This window comes from Cajanus cajan, chromosome 1, assembly GCF_000230855.2.
Source record: "Cajanus cajan strain Asha chromosome 1, NIPB_CcT2T_4, whole genome shotgun sequence".
NCBI classification, from domain to species: domain Eukaryota; kingdom Viridiplantae; phylum Streptophyta; class Magnoliopsida; order Fabales; family Fabaceae; genus Cajanus; species Cajanus cajan.
In genome coordinates, this window is record NC_138517.1 from 36,225,561 (window position 1) to 36,243,148 (window position 17,588).

General features: G+C 31.9%; 1 non-coding gene across 1 annotated transcript; it reads left to right on the forward strand.

The window, feature by feature from the left end:
* Positions 1 to 10,888: 10,888 nt before the first annotated feature.
* Positions 10,889 to 12,027, forward strand: LOC109788689 (FCS-Like Zinc finger 13). The gene is made up of 2 exons (XR_014427922.1): positions 10,889 to 11,552; positions 11,650 to 12,027. It is a non-coding gene; the product is annotated as an FCS-Like Zinc finger 13 (transcript).
* The last annotated feature ends 5,561 nt before the right edge of the window (positions 12,028 to 17,588 follow it).

Consider the following 17,588-nt stretch of genomic DNA (forward strand, 5'->3'; position numbering starts at 1 on the left):
AATGTTAAGAGGCAGGACCTGGAGAGGGTAAACTCACACTGCTGAATGTTAAGAGGCAGGACCTGGAGAGGGTAAACTCAGCTGCCGATGTTAAGACGCAGTCCCTGGAGAGGGCAAACTCAGCTGCCGATGTTAAGACGCAGTCCCTGGAGAGGGTAAACTCAGCTGCCGATGTTAAGACGCAGTCCCTGGAGAGGGCAAACTCAGCTGCCGATGTTAAGACGCAGTCCCTGGAGAGGGTAAACTCAGCTGCCGATGTTAAGACGCAGTCCCTGGAGAGGGTAAACTCAGTTGCCGATGTTAAGGCGCAGTCCCTGGAGAGGGTAAACTCACCTGCCAAATGTTAAGCGGCAGAGCCTGGAGAGGCGGTACTCAATCATCAGGGTGATGTTAACACACTGGTGTCTAGCTTCCGGCTCGGGCGTCGAGTGAGGCTAGGTCTGGAGAGACGGTACTCAACCATCAGCGTCATCAGAGGTGCGTTGATGTCCAACTTCCGGCTCGGGCGTCGAGTGAAGTTGACCCTGGAGAGGGTAAACTCAGCTACCGAGGATGTCAGAAGCGCCGAGGTATGCACCCACCTGGAGAGGCTACTCAACAATTTTCCACCGGAAGACATTACAAGTCAGAAGGTTGGCACATCACCCGGACAATTGGGTCAACTCCTTTACTTGTCAGCCGGTACACCAAAAGGCCGTCCGACTAAGTAAAGGGGGGGCAGCTGTAGACCCCTAAAATTGTCCGGGTCAGAAATAAAGCTTGAAGACTCTCGAAGACTGAAGGATAATCAGCCAGAAGGACTCCTCGAAGGCCCTAGGAGGGTTCTCTGTAGGTCTAGAGGTCTTAGAATAGCTCAAAATAAGGAAGTGGAGGGAGTGAAGCCCAATACGGCCGTACTGAACCTAATACGGCCGTATTGAAGCTTCAATACGGCCGCAGTGAACTCAATACGGCGTATTGAAGTTTCTGAAACTTCAATACGGCCGTACTGAAGTCAATACGCCCGTATTGACACTTCAATACACCCGCAGTGAACTCAATACGGGCGCATTGAAATTTCTGAATTTCAATACGGCCGTATTGAACTCAATACGACCGTATTGAAGTTCAAAAATTTCAATACGGCCGTACTGCTCCTGTAGGCCGTATTGCGCCTATTCCCTATAAATATGACGTCAATTGGACGTCATTCCACACTTTTTCACATAGTTTCAACCCTCTCCTTGAGTATTCTGGGGTTTTTGAGCAGTGTTCTGCCCTAGAAATCACTCGGAGAGTTGATCCGACAAAGTTCTTGAGCCCCGAGCCATTTTGCTTGAGGATCGAACCTAGTCTAAGGGAAATCCTCCGGATTTCCATAGTCAAAAGTTTTTAGGAAGGAGCGAGCGAGCTTGTAGAGCGAGGGAACGCCAAAAAGCTTCCCAGTCTTACTCAATATATAAAAGCACGCTTCAAGAGGTTTCTTCTTAAAATCCTTCCTTTTACTGCTTTCTGTGTGCATATTTAATTGTCATCATGTAGATAGTTAATTTATAATCGCTTATAATAAATAGGGGTAATTTAGTAATTTTACGTTGTTATTTTAGAAAATAATCTGTCATAGGGAACCCGAAAGGGGCGCTGTGGGGTGCTAACACCTTCCCCACACGTAACCGACTCCCTTACCCAACTCTGGTTGTAATGGCCAAAGTTGATTTATAAAATCAATTGCCTTATCCCTTTTTCCAATGTTTTGAGTAAAACATTGGTGGCGACTCCACGAACCCTCCTTTTACGAAAACCACTAATCCATGGAGGGTCCCGCTTGGGATTAATATGGATTGGTGAGACGTTTTAATAAATAAATTGGATAGGATCGACAAGGTCTCAGTTTGAGAACAAGTCGTTCTAATAATCCAATACATTTTCAAAACTAAAATAATAAGCGAGCTCGACCGTCTTCGCGACCGCCGAGGCCCGTTTGGGCCGGTGGCGACAGCCCCCCCTTCACCCCTATTTATAGGCAATCCGGAGTGGCCAGAACGGCCCGTACCGATACCGGAACGGCCCGTTCTGAACTCCCAGATCACGCACAAAATCCACGCCCAGAACGGCCCGTTCTGAAAACAGAACGGCCCGTTCCGGGTCTCATCCAGAACGGCCCGTTCTCCCTCAGGAACAGCCCGTTCTCCCTCCGGAACGGCCCATTCTCCCTCCGGAACGGCCCGTTCTCCTTCCTAGAACGGCCCGTTCTCCTTGCCGGAACGGCCCATTCTCAACTACAATATGTAGTTCAATTCAGTAGTGTGGAACGGCCCGTTCCAGTTTGGGAACGGCCCGTTCTGGGCTACTGAATCAGCCTCTTTTTTTTTTTTTTTTACAATGTTACAACCAGCACCTAGGGTGTCTTATTTTGATGTCTTCATGACGTTGTAATTATATTACCTTTTTGGATTACTGTATAATCTTACTGAGGATGATGACTCTGCTATAAAATTTTGTTATATATTTTAGAAACAATTTTATATGTTATGGTATATTCACACTCTAGCGTAGCTGGCCCTTGTTTTATTTTTTTTAATATATTATTTATCTTTGGTTGGTTCTAGATGTGACGGCCTAGGGTGGGTCGTTACAGATATCAATGCATATCAATCATCTAATGTGTCGTCACGCATACACCTAGGAGATCTCCATAACAATAGAGTTGTATAAGTGAAATTTCATCCTACCGAAACCACCTCAACCGTTTTCACGCCCAATGCGCCCGCTCGGTCACAGCTAAATAGGATATAATCCTCACTTGGGTTTACTCGGATGATGTCACTTACACAATTAGAAGTCCAGATCCACCGTCAGGTATAGCACAGCTGGGTACGGGCTTACCACGACCTTGGCATGCATAACCAAGTCAATTGTGGAGTTCGCCCACCGACTATCCGCAAGGATCCACGCACCTTCTCGAGTACTTGGTTGATGGAATAACCCTCGACCTCATACCCCGCTCCAACACTAGCTAAGGACTTAGAGGAGACTCACCCAACCTAGTGGCCTATCTGAGCACCACTCTCCCAAATCCAGTGGCCTCCCTGAGCACCACTCTCATATATCAGTGGCCTATCCAAGCACCACTCTCAAGAGACTCTATGTGAGCTCTTCTAGTTCGAAAATATTTTTCCTCTCCTCAAGTCCTAAGCTAGACTCATGCCATAAGGCATCACATGCAATTATGCATCATACATCATACATGGTCTGCCCACCATCATGATCAACAATCATACACATGTCATAAGACATCACATGCAATTATGCATCATAGATGGTCTACCCACCATCATGATCAATAAACGTACTCATGCCATAAAGCATCACATGCAATAATGCATCATATGTCATACATGGTCTACCACCATTATGATCAATAAACATAATCATATGAACATATACACATGTCATATCATATTCAAACATTCATAAGTATCATCACAAAGCATACATATGAATCACCCCTCACCATACATCATATCATACATACATGATCTAAAACTTCAACTTTAAACATGCATAAGCATCAATTCATTCATAAACATATTCATGCCCGGCGTAGCCTAAGCTCACCCAGCCTAATCCCAACCTGAGAGTCCTAAGACTCATCCATGCCCAGCGCGTTCAACTCACGCTCGGTGTCCTTGAAACAGAGACTCCTAAGAGTATCCACGCCTGACGCAACCAAATCACGTCTGGCCCAACATCCAACCCGAGAGCCCTAAGCTCTTCCACGCCTGGCGCGCTCAACCTGCGCTTAGCCTAATCTTAGTCAGAGAGTTCAGAAACTCTCATCCAAACCAACAAATCCAGCCACATGCAAACACAAAAACATAATGCATAGGCTCCATACAACACAAAAACAAACTCAAAATCTACATGCACCCATCTGATGCATCAATTCCACTCAAAAACCCCATTTTTCCCAAAACCTCGAAAAATGAGCGAATTCTCAGATCCAGCCATGGACCCTCAACTTTCATACATCAATTGAATTTCTAAACTCACATGCAACTTAAATAACAAACATTCTAGCTTCCCTCACCTGAAGATTGGCTCAAAATAGCCAATAACTGAGAAGAAGTAGAATTCCCTTCCGAAACTCAACCCGGAACTTCAATCCTCCCAAAGCAGGCTTCCTAATCTGAATTTCAAGAAAAACTAGAAGGCGTTAGTGATCTAAAGGAGAAAATGAATCATACAGAGAAATTTGGGAGAGAAAGGAGCTCACAGACCCAAAGTCCTTCTCTCTAAAACTTCTCTCTAAAAACTCATTCTCCTCAACTTCCCCCAACCCCTATTTATAGACATTCCGGAGTGGTCGAACGGCTTGTACCGAAACTGGAACAGCTCGTTCTCCATCCAGAATGGTTTGTTCTCAACTACGACTTACAAGTCAATTTAATAGCTTGGAACTGCCCGTTCCAAATTGAAAACGATTCATTCTAGACTACTAAATCATTTATATTGGACTTTCTACAACAACTTGCTACGTTACAATCATCAATTGAGATAATAAAATAAATTCCTTAGTGTGATTACAATTATAACTATACATGTATATAAATGGAAAGAGTGACATATTAATCCAACGTTATTAACTTAGCGATAAGGAAAATGATAGCAAAAGTCTCAAACTATATCACAAGGGAAAGGGGTGGGGAGGTAATTCATATAACTTCATAGTTTGAAAAAGAGTGATCATACTGTATCTTTTGATGAGCGATTATATAGTATTTTTTTATTTATGATAAGACAAGTAAGGAGTTATTAAAAATGGAAGATAAACAGGTTTAACGAATAAAAAATAAGTGAGGAAAAGACAGTAGGGTACAGCTAGTTTTAGTGTGTCTTTTTCTCGAAATAAAAGAAAAGGAAAAAAGGGGAAAATTATTTGGGAGATATAATTGCAGTTTGGTTGAGTAACGACAAATAGTTGTGGAGTGGGACTCGACCACGTCACTTTCATGGAAAAACAAAGGCGGTACTATCTTCAATTCTGTGGGCTCCCTATTCCTCAATCCTCATGCAAACATTTTATTTACTCTTTTTTAATATTTCAATTATTCTACTATACGTGTACAATCATTTTAATTAATAAATTATTTTTTCACTACTTATATAAATCTCTTTGATTTAATAATAAATCCTTCTCAACAATTGCTTCCATGGGAATCGGACATACGATCTTAGCTCTGATACTAATTGTTGGATCGAGCACTTATCATTATATTAAAAGTTATAATTGTTACTCAAGATACAACTCTTTCTACACAGGCCATAAGCGTCATGTGTTGACTGTGACTTGACCTACTTAGGCCTCCGTCACGAGATAATTGATATCACCCAACAAATAATTTAATTATATATATATATATATATATATCTCTTTTAAATGATAATTTCTTAAAAACTATTCTTCATTAAAACTTAATATACAAAGTAAAAAAATGTCATTGAAAATAAAATCTCAACCATAACAACTCAACGAGTCATTATACTTATTACAACACAGTAACTCTGATATATTATTTACATTCCTGATATTGATTGTATATGTTGTATGCTATGTATGTGTGGCTATTGACTTTATCTTACATTGGGAGGTAGAGTGAGACATATCTCACTCTCATTTACTCTACGTGTAGTTCTTATTCATGTTTTGTAGGAGGTCATTAGGATGGTGGTGATGCTAATGATGAGGCTTAAACTTTAGAGTGTTTATGGGTGATACTTTGATAGGATATGATATTAGAGTTCATAGATTAGAATTTACCATTCTGTTTACTTAGTTTTTTTATTTTGTTTGAAATTAATGTTAGTCCTTAGATTCATTTATTCTTTTTTAAACCCTAAACCATATAATTATTTCAAATAAAGTTAATTTTATTCAAGCAAGATTCTTTTGTTTCATTAATATTTCTAAATCTAAGTATGTGAGATAGAGGATATTACAAAGATTCTAACATCTATCTTGACTAGAAAGGATTTGTGTGTATTTGGATCACAACTATTAAAATTAAATTAATTTGAACTTGTAAACTTAAGTTTAGCTAAAAGTAAATTTAATATAACTTAATTTATTTTAGATACATTTATTTTAAAAGTACTTTTATCAAAGTGAAAGTTGTTTGAATAATATTATGAAAAAATATTTTTATATTAATAACTATTAAAGTGAGTATGAATTTTATATTGTGAAGTAATTTTAATATTGTTTATTTTATTATCTTTTAGTATATTTGAATTGATAAAATAAAAAAAGTTTGTTGTTATTGTTTTATATTGGTATTAATATTATTAGTGAAGCTTATTTTTAATAACTTTTTTGATTATTAAAAAAGCAAATGCTTGTAAATTCTAGAATGAATAAAGTACAAGATAGAATACTGTTGGAAATGAAAGAAAAATGGGCCAGCGAGGTAATTTGCTTTTATCAACCATTGAAGTTCAAAGGGAAAGCATCGTAAGTGTTGCTTTGAAAGCAACGGATGTTTACAAAAGAATATAGTTTAACTTCATGTGAAGATGAATTCCCAAACAAGAGGTGCAACGTTTCAAAAAAAAACTACACGTGGTTTCGATGCCTAAACGGAAAAACAAACACACTTCGACTATGTTGGTAACTTTCATATGACATGGTATTCTCCAAATACTTCTCTTTAAGTGCTTTATATCTTTAGTGCATTAACACTTGCTATTTTTTCCACACCTCTATTGGCACCTTTCCTCAAAATCTTCATAACTTGAACAACATACTTTAAAAGAATTTGTTAACTATAAGTAACACGACCCTTTGAGGAATTGAAATCTAACCACCTCAAACAATTATTTTTGCAACACTTAATTTTTTTTTTAGTAGACACTAGTATTATTCAAAAAAAAAAAAAAAAACTTATTGGTGTTTTAAATATGACTTACTACTAAATTTAGTGATGCTAAAGTACACAATCCAACTTGATCTATCTTGGATAGTTTTGTGTATTAGGTTTAGGTGGATTAGCTAGTCTATTTTAAAAAATTAAAAAATACAAGAATATAAAATTGAAAAACATAGTCTAATGATAAAAATTATGAAAAGAAACTTAAAAAAAAAAAAAATGAGTTAACACATGTTACATTAGTTTACCTTAATATGCGAGTTAAATAGTTAGATAAATCAACTCACAAAGATAAACCAACATTTTCATAACTCTTATAGTATGTGAGTTAGATTAAACTAAACCAACTAATGTGTTGGTACTTATGACAAATGGTTAACATTTTGACAAGTCAAATTATTCTACATGTAATCTATATTTTTAAATTACTTATTAAGACAAATTAAAACAAATTTTGATTTAAAGTTTATATTTTAACTTTTTCTCTCTTTCTCATTTTCATCTCTCTATCATTAATTATTATTATTTTCATCGATATAACTAAATTCAATATAAGTATAAAAAAAACAAAAAAAAAACTGGATTCAATTAATTTTTTTTATAGCCACTTCCATTTGATATTCGAAAAAAGAGTTAATATTACCATACATTAACTTTATCTTTTATCTGTTCTTATTTATTTTCCTATCTGTTTTTTTTTTTTCATATTGCATCTATTATTTTGTTTTTGTTCATCTCTATGTTTCATTTACTCCATCTATACATCAACGGCTAATTTCCTCTTAAAAAAAATACTAATGAATCTTTTAATCATTGTCACTCTCAACATAGTAATTACCTTCAATAATGTTTTTGTCACATTCAAGTTAAAATTGAATTAAATAGTCAATTATATTATAATATTTAAGTCAAATAATTAATGTTATTTATTTATATTATTATCATATATGCTAAATACCTCAACTTGAATTAATCTCAATTTCTTCATATTTTAAATTTAATTTTAATTAAACTATAGGTTTAAATATGTTTTCATCCCTATAAAATTAACAAGTTTTGATTTTAGTCTCTGTAATTTTTTTTTTATGTTTTTCATTCTTATAAAATTAAAACTGTTATTTTTAATTTTTATTTTTATGTTATCATTTTTAACTACTTTTTATTTATTAAAAAGTTAAGTAACCATCTTAAGTGTTACCTACAACCATTATTAATATTATATTAATATTTAATATCTCTAAAAAATTCATAAATTTTTAAAATAAAAGTTATTTATCCACCTTAAAATGATTATCAGGGACTAAAAATAATTAATTTAAATTTTAGAAAGATAAAAAATATTAAAAAAACATTTTATAAAAATTAAAATCAAAATTTATTTATTTTACAAGAATAGAAATAATATTTATAAATTTTAGAAAAATAAAAAAATAATTTTTTAAAAGAAATCACAATTAAAATTATCAATTTTATAGAAATTAAAAATATATTTAAGTCTAAACTATATTATCAAAGTTTTGGAATTTAGATTTTGGAGACAAACATAAATAAATAAAAAATCTTATTAAATTTAAGACCAAATCAACTAGTCACAACACAACCCATTCCACTAGTTCTGGAATCAATCATTGCCCTTGCATATTACTTAAACAGAGGACGCGTCCTGCTTCATCCAATGGTTAAGATTTTTATTTTTATTTTTCCTTTTGAGAGAACAAAGACACTTAATTGAAAATCCCAAAAGTATGCTTTTCAAAATTTTATTTATCCCCGAATTATTGCCAGGCTTAAGGAATTACTCACGGGGGAGGGAATTTGTACTACTCACAATTACAAATAATATGTGTGATTTTTTTTAATAATAATTATTTAATTTAATTCACTGATTTTCTTATATATGATTTTTAAATAAATATTCATGACTAAAAGTTTTTTTGACAGCAAATTATGACCAAAAGTTAATTATTATTTTTAAGTGACTTTGAAAAAAAGTTATTCTTTTTAATTTACTTTGACCAAAAATTATTATTTTTATATTAAGTTATACATTAAGAAATTTATGGCAAAATAATAACTTTTTTCATTTTATTTTGACCAAAAAATGTGTTATATATATATATATCAATTCGTTTTATGCTTAATATTTTGACATAAAAAAATCAAATTAATTTTATGATTTGATTATAATTTAAGAAACTTAATAGATAATTTGTCCTACTTATAGTGTTACGATAATTTTTATAACTTATTTATATATAATTATTTAAAAATTATATTGAAATAATCGTTATATTCTTCTACAATTAAAATATAATTGTGACACCAACTATCATTTGACATTCAAAAGGATTGTCATCATATTTATATATCTCACAAAGAATAAAATAAAATACTTCAAAAGTAGAAGAAAATACTAACCAAAAGATTTTCAGGAGAAATTATGACTAAAAACAAATTAATCTTTTTAATTTATTTTGACCAAAAAATTCTTTTATTATATAATATTTAATTAATTCATAATTTACAATTATGCAAATTATATAAAAAAATACACACATTTCAAATTATAAATTAAATTATGAACAAAAAATAATCTTTTTCTTAATTATACTTAATTTGGCTTGAAAAACACAAAGACCAAAATTACACAATTCAACTTAAGGAACAAAATGTATATTTAAAAATTTTATTAAATATTCCATGTACTTATTATTAACATAATTATCATTTAGTAGAATTAAGACAGTACATATTTATAATATATAAGATGTCCTAAAAAAATCATAATATATAAAATAGTTTTCATGTATTTTTTACAATATCAAGTTAATATCTTTTAATCATATATAAATTTTTCAATAACTTTATTTATACACTCGCAAGTGAAACATAATCCAGTTTTAATTATTTATTTAGATGACTATAGATGAGTTTAATTTTCACTTTTTTTTTGCATAAATAAAATTTTACAACACCTATATGTATTGTCTATTTACAAGGAAATGGTGAAAACGTAAATGAAAGATGAACCTTGGTGTGCAAAATTAACAATTAAACTACTCCATTTCCTGCCGTATCATTTGTATAATAATCAAACTACCCCAATTACGCACTTACCTATGTCAAGTTAATGCCATAATTTTTTTATGTCATGTCTTAATCATTGATAATGACATTTTTGGAAAACTGGCCCACGTACAAGTGACCCTAATATAATACTAGTATTTGTTTATTAACCCTAATATAATATTAATGCTTAAGCAATCACAACATACGCATCTTTTAAAGGTGTAATCATATTAGTAAAATAACCATACGTTTAATAAGTCTAAATTAATCAAAAACTTATCACAAGTTATGGTAATGTTATAGACTAGCAATGAATGCTCTTAAAAGTGAATTATGAATCTAAATCAAACTTATAAAATATTTTATTTTACGATAATTTTAATATTTAAAAAATAATTTTAAATAATTGACATTCTCACTTTTAAATAGAATATTAATTAATTTTCTTTAATGTATTCCTTTATAAATTATTTAACAAACACAACTTAAAATAATACATTTATTAAAAAATATATTATTTTAGTAAATTTTATAAAGAATAATATATTTATTATTGTTTTTAATTTGTGTATAAAAGTTTTAAATTATAGCTAGTTTTCGAAAAGAAAAGTAAATCTTTGATTTGAAATCTCCAACACAAAATTAACATAGGTAAATAGTCTAACAACAACTCGTAAATATTCTGAAAATTTTAATAAATTACTAAAATAAAATATAATAAAACATGATTGAAATGAGATACTTCAATAAAAATGATAAGTGGAGTATTAAAAAATTAATGATGAAAAAATATTATGCAATAACAACCATGATTAAAAAAAAAAACTTAATTAAAAAAAAGAAAAATGGTTGTTGGAGATATCTCTAGCAATCATCACCCGCATAGTTCCAAACAAAACCAGGGGCTTAGTCCAACCACTCCATGAATTATATTAGAACATCCACCATGGTTTCCTAGTTGGTCTTATAAAAGACACCACACTCTCACCCTTCACAATAATAATACATCTTTGGCACAAACAAACACCCATCTCCTCCGCCCCCATTATTCTCCACAACCACCATGTTGGGGAAGAGGCCGCAGCCACTCATCGGAAAAATCTCCGAACTTTTCGTCTCCGGCGGCCGCGCCGCCGCACTCCTCGACGCCATCGGAAGCCCAAGAAGCCCCTTTGACATGAACTTAAAGATGCAATCCCCAAAGGGCCCTAAAAGCTACGACCTTGGTGGGGTTGGTCTAGGAATTGTGGTGGCCCTTCATAAATCCGAGGAATCACTTCACGAAGTTCTTCCCAAACACGCCGTTTGCACTTCCAATTTCAACCGACACCAAATTCCCGTTGCAAGCTCCGAGGATTACACCTATGTCACTTACCATGTTCCTAACAAAACCATCACTAAGGTTTATTATGATGGCGGTGACGGTCGAATTCTATCACAAGGGTACTATAATATTACCAATAATAACACCGCCAACAACGTTGTTGCTCATGGACCGTCGTACCCCACATCGGATTTTCTCAGCTCGTGCCACTTGTGCCGAAAGAATCTTAACGGCAAAGACATATACATGTATAGGTACTTGGAAATTGAAACTCTTTCTAGCTCGAAATTTGATCATTTTTTTTATATTTTAATTATGGGATTGGGGCTAATTTTGATTTGGGTTGTGCAGAGGGGAGAAAGCTTTTTGTAGTAACGAGTGTCGTTCAAGGCAGATAATGAAGGATGAACGTAAAGAACGGTGTAGATCAGAAGCTTCTAGGTCTGTGGAGTTGTCAAGTTCACCTTACACAAGGGATCATATGTTCTCAACTGGGATTGTGGCACTTTGACGTTTAGTTAATTTATGTTATCATACTTTGAGTTCACATCATATAAGGTTATTGTACCATGTGAATGAAAATTAAGACCCCTTGGTGGTGTATCCATAGGAAAAATTTTGATCCGAGATGTGGTAGAGGTTTTCATGTAGCGAATAATACTAATAAGAGCTTTTTTCTTCTCTTTTGTATCTTACAGAGAATTATAAATTTTGGATCTCAATTGCACAGATTTAATTTGTTCTGGTTCTGGGTTGTGTCAAACACATGAAGTATTCAGTCAGATTCATACTGGTGTCTTCTTTTTTTTTTTTTTTTTTTCCTGTTTCCTTCTATCCCTTTCTCTGCATTTTTATTTTCTTTTCTGCTATGTTCTGTTTTGTTTTGTATAGAACTATCAATCTTTTAAGAAGCATGATAGTAATTTTTGATCACCATGTTCAATCGGCTTTAACAAGTGTCAGTTCATAATTTAATCGGTGGGCTCCTCGTGTTTAATTCGGTTTTGATAACGCTGGTTTCAACGCAGTCCAGAAATGATTGAGTGATTGTAATGATATTGAGAATTTTTTTCTCTCAATACCAATATTTTTTAAATCACATATCTTTAAGAGGACCACAAAAGCACTTTCCGGTACATTTCCTCTCACAAATTTTTACTACTATAAAATTATTATGATATTTATAATGATCTCATATGTATTTACATTTACTATAATTCAGTAATTATACAACATAAACATTAAACAAAATTAACTAATATAAGTTTATCATACATATATATGACAAAATACTTGAAATAGTTTATGATATTAACGAGAAAATATAAATTTTCTTATAAGGTTAGATATATACCTTATACATATATACAAATACATCAACTATATCATTGTATGTAAAAATAAACCTAATCGTCGGTCATGCATTTATATTAAAATTGGACTATCACAAGCATGACCCTTCATTAGACTACACAAGCTCACCTGTTAATTCTGTCATGCTCTCATATTAAGTATGATTATTGTAGTTCTAACTACAAGAAAAATAAGTAAAGGTAAACTTATGAAAAGGAAACAACATATACAACTTCATGAAACAACAACATAAACAAGTTAAGTAATAATAGTCTTATACTCAACATAACTTCAACTCATCACCAATTACAATACATACAACTTACACCACACACATCTTAACAACTTCAACATAATAACATTATCAACATAGACAACAATAAACAAGTAATGCATCGTCACACATATCAACTATGAAAATATTTTACGACAAAGGTGAGTAGTGTAAGTGGCTAAAAACCTGTTTAACAACTTATTTTGATTTCTTAAGTTTCGCTACTTAAATTAAGAAGTCAAGTACTTTGTCAGGATAGAATAGTTTGGGTATTATTCGTCCATGATATTAACTTGCAACACTAAATCACCTATAAGATTAGTCCATCGACTAGCCTCTAAATACTATGCCCTTCTTATACTTAGTTGGGGACTAAGTCGCAAACATTGTACTTTACTCGCTTGGTCTCTTTATACATGTATGCCTTGGCTTTGCCTATATACAAATACCACATAAAACCTAGAAGAGACAACTTAAAAACAACTACCCATTCAGAAGCCATCTTACTTATTGAAGGGTTTCAACTTAGGTGTTGAAGTAAAACAACTATAGCAACATACAATTTAACAACCTAATCATTTATCAACTTATAACTTAACAACATAAATATCACCATATAGTATATCAACTTGAAACATAATGAACTATCATCATATCATCTTCAACATACAGCTTAATCATCATCTATTAATCATAAAACAACTTAAACATCACTTTAAAATCATGCAACTTGCATCTGGCCCCATCCCTTGGATGCTTAGCGCCATTGAGACAGGGTGTTTCCTATCTCACCCTTGCCTGATGCCAAACTATTCATGCTTGACGTGGCTGAGGCAAAGAGTCTCCCACTCTCACACTTGTTATGGCAAAACCCATACTTGACCCCAATCAAGTAGAGGGTCTCAACTTGATCCATGTCTAAAACCACTCCTTTGGCACCCGATGTGATTTAAACTTTAGAAGATTCTCTCTCCTCATGTCTAGTGCCACCAATCCTGCACCTAGCGTGAATAGGACATAACCCACTAGTTGAAACTATGCTTGGTGCCTTGAAGGCATGCCTAATGTACTATTAGTTTTTGCACTAAGAAGAAACTAAATTCTTACCCAATTTACTTGAAACTATGTCCAAATTTACATGCAACAAAGTAAACTACATATAAGCAACATGAGAAACACAATTCCATCATCAATTACAACATGCATCCACTCTCAACTAAGAATCATCAATTTTCCTTCAAAACTCAACAAAAACCTTAACTCAACAAAATCATTCTTTCTTTTCAAATTTCAATCTAAAAACAAAAATCAAAAGAAGAATTCAACAGAGACCATCAACTACAAGAAGAAAAAAAATCAACGAATCACAAGCTTTCCTTACCTATAGTTGATCCAAACAAAAGAAAGGAAAAGAAGAAGATTTTGCACGACCTAAGACTCGAGATTCTTGGCTCCACGAGCTTTGAATCAACAATCTACCCACTCAATTAGTTGTAGGAGGAGTAGAAGATGAATAAGGGAATGAAGAATTGAAAAGGGTTTTCCTAAGTTCTAGAGACTTTCTCTCTAGCTTCTCTTAGTTTTCCTTAAAAAAAATAAATTTATGAAGTTCACATCTTAAGAAAAATTTTATATACTCTTATTCCAACTAACTCAACTAACTTTAACTAAAACTGACTCAGGGACAACTTACCTATTAAGGACTCCTAGACCCTCTAAGTTCTAAAACAACAACATTAACATCAATGATCAACTAATCATAGAATTAATTTAAAACTTCAAAACTCATAGTGTTACAGTATTAATTAAATAATATGTAAAATTTACAAATTTTTATATGATACGTAATAAATATTAAATAATAAAAAATCGTATTACCAAACTCTCTCCATTATTTTATCTTTACACTTCTTCATTTTCCTGATTCAAATATACATAAAAATAATATTCTAAAAGATGAGTGTACCGTCCTCAAATCAAGTTGATCTCGTGTCTAGTTAGGACAGACTGAGTAGAACACCAATTTGCCCATATAGGATTTGGAAGGAAAAATTCTAGAAGGCTCAACCCAGATAGTTATGAAGGCATATGTGCACCACATATTTCTCAAAATCTTGAGATCACATTATTAAGAACAAAATCTTTGTTGATATATCTAGAAATCATGCAATTATATCTCTTAACTTAAATATAAGATCAAACACTTATTTATGGGGCACCATGTATCATTTAACCTTAATTATATTCTTATCCTAGATTCTCCTCTAACTTAAATGTCAAAGTATCATTACAAATACTCTCACCATCAATAATCGGAATATAGAGAACATCAACTCTCTCGTCAAAGCATCTACAATTTATGGTAACAACAATAAGTAAATCTTTATTAATTCATCTTATTTTATAAAATTATTTTTAGAGTTTGTAATTGGTTAACTTTTATACAAATGTTTATGAAAAAAGAAAATAAAAAATGAAATTTATATTTATATTTATACCAATAGACAAAGGTATATATTTACACTCAAATACCTTTTAGTCTCCACTATATTGAGACCGTTACTGTTAAATTATATTACAAATATATTAATTCTCTCATTTTTTCTTACACTTTGGGTACAACTTTTTTTCTTCTTCTTACTTATACACACAACTTCTCAACAACAATTATTCTTACTTCCACCCACTACTTAAGCCATTTACTTCATTATTTTATCTTTGATTTAAAAAATACAGAAGTGCATAAGTGCCTTTTTTTTTCCTAGACTTCTATGAACTAAAAATTAGATTATACACCTAAGTTAATTCATGTTTTATCATATTACTTTATCTACTAGTTAATTATTAATTAATACATAAACCAAGTCAATGGGATTTTTTTTTCGTTCTCTTATAAATGTTAATAAAAAATTATCCAAACAGGAACAAAATACATTTATTAAATTAATATTTTATTTTAAAAAATAATTTTAAATCTTCCTACTTCTCCCCTTGCACATTAATTGTATATATGGTAAAAGAATTTGAAAAATAATAAAATTTGAATATCTCCTTAACTTTTTTTATCATATATAAGAAGTACGAGGGAACAGTATGTAAACATATTAATCCAACATTATATAATCTGAAAGAAACAAATTTGTTATAATCATTATACAAAATTATATAAAATAATTTAATTAATAAAAACTAACACGTGATATTTGAAAATATATTACGAGTTTAATTTTTTATCCATGTTTACTAGTTTGCTTGTATGAGAAATATTTTTACTAGTGTCTTTGAATGAATATTTGTAAATAATTTTGAATGATGCTAATTTTGTAAAATGAATTTTATAGAAAATTAAATTTGAAGTTAACAATGAAATATAATATAAATTTTTTTAACTTAATGCTAAGGTTATTTTATTTTATTGAAGCATACTTTTAATACCAAAGTTAATTTTAGCTTCATCCAACTAAACACAGTTTTTTTTAGAATCTTGGTTTACTCACTTTGGAGACACATTTATGGAGTTTCAAACACTGCCAAACATGCAGCAACAAAGAATATATTCTCATAAGAACACTAACATTGACGACCTAACAACAGCAAATATATTATTAAAATTAAAACTAAATACCATTATCTCAATTATTTATACTCTTTTTTATTAGTTACAGGTGCAAAATATATTCAATAATTTTATTGGTGACTAGTTTTTGTTAGAAATCTCGACTAACTATATAGGAGCTTATTTAAGAAATTTAAGTCTAATTTCACCTGAATCAATGGTTAATTATTTAGATAATTTTCTTTCATATAAAATTGATCATGGTATCAGGGTTAAAAGCAATGGTCCCAACCACGCTTCTATGATGAAAATTCTCTTTTTATAGCACGTTTCTAAATGGAGAAAACAAATAATTTCATTCAGTGGGCTGAACTAAAGGAGTAAAGTAAGAGTGAAACCTGTTTCTCACTGTTTTCATAAATTAAAATCATAAAATTAATTTTCAAGATTAAATTAAACTAGAGTTGCGATCCTTGCAGTAAAAATGTGCAAGGGGTCTCGTCCACAGTGAAAGTAGTGGCAAAATGGTACCAACATATCTTGAAACTTATGTTTTTTTCTTCTTCATGGAAACTTATGGTTGAACAGAAAAGATGACATGAACATGGACATGAAGGTGTCTCATAAATGTGTTATTTCGTGAAGGGTATTTGAGTAGGGACCATAGGGAGGTCCACTTTGAAATTCAGCACCAGGTGGAGTGAATATGACTAGGTGTGGCCTACTAGAAAAGGAAAAAATAAAACCCACAAGCTATAGCCTTATAAAGGAATCATGTTATGGCTCCCACTCACAGCTACTTTATGCTATTGCTATGAACCCCTTTTATCATTCATAGGCATATACCCCACTACCACATTGCATGTCCCCTACTATCATTGTGCTCCCTGCTAAGAGGGGAAAAAAGTTAGCAAACAATATACGTTTTACACTTTTTTCATTTATATATTTTTCATAATCATCGTTAAAGTACTGATTCAGGTATAATTATATATTTATTTTTTTTGTCACATTATTTATTGCACTTTTTTTTAATATACTGTTTTATTTTAATATTTTCATAAATATTTCGGATTACATTTTATTTACATAAATATACCATTTTTC